Source organism: Lactuca virosa, chromosome 5 (genome assembly GCF_052849685.1).
Source record: "Lactuca virosa cultivar CGN04683 chromosome 5, Lactuca_virosa_CGN04683_v6, whole genome shotgun sequence".
NCBI lineage: Eukaryota > Viridiplantae > Streptophyta > Magnoliopsida > Asterales > Asteraceae > Lactuca > Lactuca virosa.
Genome location: NC_136430.1, coordinates 284,889,016 through 284,895,110, shown reverse-complemented (window position 1 = coordinate 284,895,110; position 6,095 = coordinate 284,889,016). Strand labels below are relative to the sequence as shown.

Sequence of the window (6,095 nt, the reverse complement as noted above, 5' to 3'; positions counted from 1 at the left end):
GCACTTTTTGGTCCCAAATATGGTGATTCTTGAGCATGAAATACTCTTGACCCAATAAGTTCAGACCTTATTGGGGGTCTTGAGTCATAAAAATGTGGCCTTGATGGTTAGTTTCACTCCATGCATGATATAAAAGGTCATAATGCATTAAGTGGTTGAGATTTTGTGTTTTAAGCACTTAATGGACATGCAAAGTCGTAAAGTTGGAAACTATATGACTCATGATCGTATTTTAGCCTTGGATCTGCAATTGGACATGTTAAGTCGAAGGCATAAGTGCTTAATAGGCTAAGAGGAGGGTTGTTGCGTACACTGGCTGTACCGCAGATCTGACCCTGATGCCTCAGACGTGCTTGTATGCCATGCGTACCTTTGAAGTACGCCCCACATACGAAGCCTGAGTCAAATCGGCTGAGTTGACTCGGCTGTGTTGACTCGGCTGACTTTGACTAGTTTTGACCATGGGTATTTGTGGGGAAATGTTATTGATTTAGAATGGAAATGTTTTGACATTTAGGATTTGGGTTGAGCCTATATTTTGGAGCAGAGTATTGATCAGATATTCATCAGACTGTGATGTGAGTTTTCCTCACTGTACTTACGGGTCGAAGGAACTAAGGCCAGCCCATTGGATTGATATCTTGGTTACCGTATGATGTTATGATGTTACGATGCATTAGATCCGTATGACAATCTGTATTTGTCGGCTTTGTGTTCTTGATTGATTGCTGCATATGACAACATGTTGGTTTGGGTTGAGGCGATCCTGCTTTGTGTTATAGGCTAAGACACCCGGGGACAACGGATAAGCTTTAGGCCTTGTGAGGAGGTCCCGTCAGGTTGGTGGCCTGTTGAGCGTTTCAAATAGGATGTAGGCCCTGCGAGGCGGTCCAGTCGGGCCGGCTGCTCATGGAGCGGTCCACATAGGCTGTAGACCCTACGAGGTGGTCTAGTCAGGTTGGTTCCTCGTGTTTGCGTGCTTGTTTGTTATGTACAAGTGGTGGTACTTTAGGGGAACTCACTAAGCGTTGGCTTACAGTTTTAGTTTTCTTTCTGGTATGTCAGCCGACTGTGGAAAGGCAAAGGCGTGACCGTACATATCTTTGGTTTTAAGATTGATTGGATCTTAGGAGACTCTGTTTTTGAATAATGTTTTGAAAACAATGATTATGTAAGAAGTTCTTTTCAGTAAATGGGTTGTTTTAAAAAGTTTAAATTTATTGTGATTTTTGAGACGTTACACGATTTCTTCTCTCGGAAACACCTTTCAGTTGTTGTGTTCTATTAGGAGGTAATTGTGAGGCAATCCCACAATCCTTTATATGATCGAAAAGTTCAAGACTCAAGTATTCTCCACCCCTGTCGGATCAGAGCATCTTGATCTTCTTGCCTAGTTGGTTTTCACCTTCCTTTTAGAACTCTTTGTACACTTCAAAAGTTTGTAACTTATGCTTCATTGTGTAGATATAACCATATCTACTAAAATTACCAATAAAATTCACAAAGTAACGTTCATCATGCCTTGTGGCGGATCTGAACAGTCCACATACATCAGTGTTGATTAAGTCCTATAGATCCTTGCCTCATTCATAATTTCCTGTGAAAAGCATTTTTTCATCTTGCCAAGTAAGCAAGAGTTGCATACATTATTTGACTATAAGTCAAATGATTCCAACTTAGTGATGCATTTCTTGATTATATGCCTAATAGGACATTGCCATACGCATAATTTATCCAGTACATTATTGGAAGAACTGATGTGCACAAAAGTACCTACTAGTTTTAAATTTATAACCTAACAAACTTTTACTAACTATGCACCTATAGGCAGTGTACCTAGTCATTTTTTAAATTTTTTAATCAATAAGCTTGCATTCCTATATTCAACCCCTACCCCCACACTTAAATGAATGTCCCCATTGCATGATAAAACAATAAAAGAACATAAATTTAAAGAGGAAGAATTGGAACAGACTCCCCTGGGGTAGTAGTGGTGAGATCGAATAGGGCTGCTAAAAGTTTCTCCAAAAATTGTTGGAAGACTAGAGACTGGAATGTTGTTTCTGAATGTGCCGGAAAATAAGACCAAAAACATTGAGTTCTAAAATGTGGTGCAAAGGATTGCAAATTAATGCAATGTATAGTGACCACGACGTGGGAAGTGTCCACCACGTTGTCGCGTCGAATGAGGAAGAATCTGGATAGCGAATAATAGCATGGACACGGCGTGGTAAGTGTGGACCACGTCGTGGTGTCGAAGATAACAATCTCCATTCTCGATGAAAAACTCCCCCACAGAATAGGAAAGTGTCAACCATGTTGTCGCAGTTGGGACGATACTTCGGATTTGTGTTGAAATAAAACTCCATGGCATGGTAACAGCTCTTCCATGCCAATGGAATCGATGAATTTAGAAATTCCACTCTTATAAAAATAATCCCTCACGAAATCGACGTACACCCCACACTTATTAAAATCCATGGCTCTCGATTATCAACTTCAAACTCTCTCGACTTTTTCTCTTGTGACAAATCAACATTGGACCCCAATTGTTGAAATATCTGAAAGCATCCGAAGGGCAAAATACTTCTGTAAAGATCTAAAACAACAAGAGCATCAACATGGAAAAAAATAATCAAACTAACAAATAAAAATAAAAACTCACTAAAATAGCTAAAAATTTACAAACCAAAATAACTAAAAAGGATATCACGATCACTCGTCTTCGTCGAAATCAAGCTACAATTGTTTATTGAATCCCTTGCATGCAAGAATTGGTTTGGGAAAACAAAAACGTTTGGGGACCTGCTAGGTTATTTCCCTTGTTTTCTTTGCACCATTAACTAATAAGTAGACCAAGAGTTGACCCAACTTGTCAAGAGTAGCAAGAGTTTTTTCTTCCGCTTAACCACCTCGATACGCCTTTCTATACTATGCCTTGTGGATTGAGTTGCACAAATCACCAAAGTTGTAGACTAAAAAAGTCAATAATTCCCTAATCACTTACAATCTGGAAACCCATGCAAAAAGATAAACCAAGCAATGAGTATGATCACGAATTCCTGCAAATAACAAGAAAAACATTCCCGACAAGTGGCATGTTTTCAAAGAAAACAAAAATAAAATGAAAAAAATGAAAAAACAAATAATGAATATTCAAATAAACTAATTTAATTGAAAACCGTTCTCCGACAACGACGCCAAAAACATAGATGTGCACAAAAGTACCTATTACTTTTAAATTAATTTATAACCTAACGAACTTTTACTAACTATGCTCCTATACACAATGTACCTAGTCATTTTTTCAATTTTTTTAATATGTAAACTGGCATTCCTATATTCAACCCCTACAAAAACTTGATGTGTTACTTTAATGCACTAGTTTTTTGCTTGCCCCCGAATCGGCTAAAGCATTAATAGAAGTTGAATTGCCAAATTCACAAGGTAGTGTGACTTGACTTGAATCTCCCATTTTTATTGGTAATCCCTTGATAATCGCGGCTGAACACAACTCATTTAGAACTATCGTTGAGGCCTTTTCCAACTCTTTTCTATTATTCATTACATCCTTTACAAACTTTGGAAGTTTCACCCTCGATTTGAGGAATGGGGCATTGATTGAAACCGAAAACACTTGCTCCATAAATTTTCTTTGTTTAGGTTCTAGAGAATGTTTGATGGCTCGAGATGGGAATAGTAGTGGTGGTTTAAATGATTGAAGAAGAGAAAAAATTTCTTCTGCTCGAGACCACGAGGTGGTGATCTCACCACGATGTGGCGAAGCCTCATAGAATACTTCACTTTTTGATCTTTTGACTCCTGGCTATTCATGTTCCACATATGACTTGGGATGACTTGTAGCTACTTCATGGGTCATTATTGGCTCAGAATGAACCTCTTCATCAGCGTAGATCGCCATGACATGAGATTGTGATTTTTTATCTTAGTTTTTAGGTGGTAACATTTCATTGACAAGTGTGGTCAATTGCCCAAGTTGAGTCTCTATATTCTTTATGGAAGCTTGATGATTTCTCACATTGGCATCAGTAGTATCATGCCTCTTTTAAGATTCTTCCAGAAATCTATGGGGTACCGACTCGAAATCTATCTTCTTTTCGGGTGATGGTCGCTCTTTTTGATAGAAACCTCTTCCGGTTTGTCTGTACTTTTCATCTTTTTGTTCCTTGTACTCTTCATAAGGTAACTACTCCTTTTTAGGCTTTCTCCAATCTTCATCATACTTGTCACCACTTGAGTAGAACACTTGTGCCTTCTTATTCCCATTTTCATCCAAATCACAATCCTTGGTCAAGTATGGACGACTACAATTATCACAACAAACTCTTATGGTATGGATTGATTGATGTAACTTTGTCATTCACCGATCCATAGAGTCTAGCTTAGCTATGATTGCATCCATATTCTCGTTCCCTCGATCTCCTTTTCCTCTTGTAGCATCATCTCGTATTGTGGTACTCTCGTGAGTGCTTTGCAAATTCTTCAATTAATTCTTTAATAGTTGTCAACTCCTTTTTTTTCATAGGGCCTTGTGAGTCAAGAAATTGTATAGTAGTTACATTCACTCCATCATACAAGATGGAAACTTCTTGTTGAACATTCAAATCATGTTGAGGGCAACTTCTTGGCAAGCCCTTGTATCTCTCCCAAGCTTCATACAATGACTCTCCTGACTGATGTTGAAAGTTAGAAATCTTCTTTTTGAGCTTTGAGATCTTCGAAGGTGGACTAAATTTCTCAATGAAAGCATCACGAAGATTAGCCCATGTAGTGATGGATGCGGGTGCAAGAGAATTCAACCACATCTTTGCTTCACCGGTAAATGTGACCGGAAGCATCCTTAGTAAAATGAATTCCCTTGGCACATTAGGAACATGAAAGTTGTTGGGAATGTCTTTGACCTCATCAATGTGTTTGAAAGCATTTTCATACTCTTTCCCGGTGAAAGGTATGTGTAACATCCGGATTCCCAGGTATCTTATTTTAATTTTTATCTTGAGTTTTATGGAGGGACTCGGCGAGTAGACGCTCAGACTCGCCGAGTAGGATCGCGAGTTCTTTTTTGGATTAATGACCGGACTCGACGAGTCGATGAGTGGACTCGACGAGTCCGCGCTGTTAAGTGAAACCCTAAATCTCAGGGCCTGAGCCCTATTTAAAGGCCCTTATGGTCGTCATTTGCGGCCACTACTCCCCTGTGAAAACCCTAGAGAGAAAAGAGAGCTTAGAGAGCATTTTGGAGGCTAATTATTCATCCTTTGGTGTGATCTTGCAAGAAGGAGTGGGAAAATCCAAGCTAGATCGATTGTGGAGCTTGGATCTGTGTTGTTCACACTGAGATTCACGTTTTGAGGTACAAGTTCCTTCCCATTTCGTGTATTTGATAGATTCCTTGAATCTAGGGTTTCCTTTGCACAATTTTGAGTTAGATTGTGAAGCATATGAGGTCCCTTTGGGTATAGATGATAGATCTAGACCTTGAGAGGTCCAAAAGGACCCAAGCTTCCAACTTTATGAGGTTTCATGTGAGCCTTGAGAGTAGAACCCCATTTTAAAGGTTATTTCTCCATTTTTGGTCTTATAAGCATTGCATAAACGTAAAGTTTGAACCTTTACGTGACTTTCGAGTGTTAGAAGGTTGGATCTACTGGTTGGTGAAGCAGATCTGACCTCAAATGATCGTTTTGAGTGTTTTCATGGAAGGGACTCGCCGAGCCCATAAAGGACTCGACGAGTCGAGTCGGGTTGCCCCACGATTCGCGACCTGTGATAACCTTATGAGTGTAGGGTTGACTCAGCGAGTCGAGTAAGGACCAGGGGCGAAGAGGACATGCATGGACTCGCCGAGTCACACGAGTGCACTCGTCGAGTCTGGTCAAAGTTTGACCGTTGACTTTTGTTGACTTTTAGGGTTTGGTCAACAATTGGACTTGTGGACCATTTGAAGGGTAAAATGGTCTTTTAGCCTTCTTAGAGGACATGGAAGAGACTAGTCTAGCCTGGAGAGCCGTTATTGATTTGAGATAATTGTTTATGTGTTTAGGCGGAGGCTAGACCAGTGTATACGTGTGCGA

The 6,095-nt window shown here is 39.7% G+C and overlaps 1 non-coding gene across 1 annotated transcript; it reads left to right on the top strand.

Moving 5' to 3' along the window:
* The first annotated feature begins 4,623 nt into the window (after positions 1–4,623).
* LOC145118265 (small nucleolar RNA R71) lies at positions 4,624–4,730 on the top strand. Its single transcript, XR_013713224.1, has one exon. It is a non-coding gene; the product is annotated as a small nucleolar RNA R71 (small nucleolar RNA).
* Positions 4,731–6,095: the final 1,365 nt, after the last annotated feature.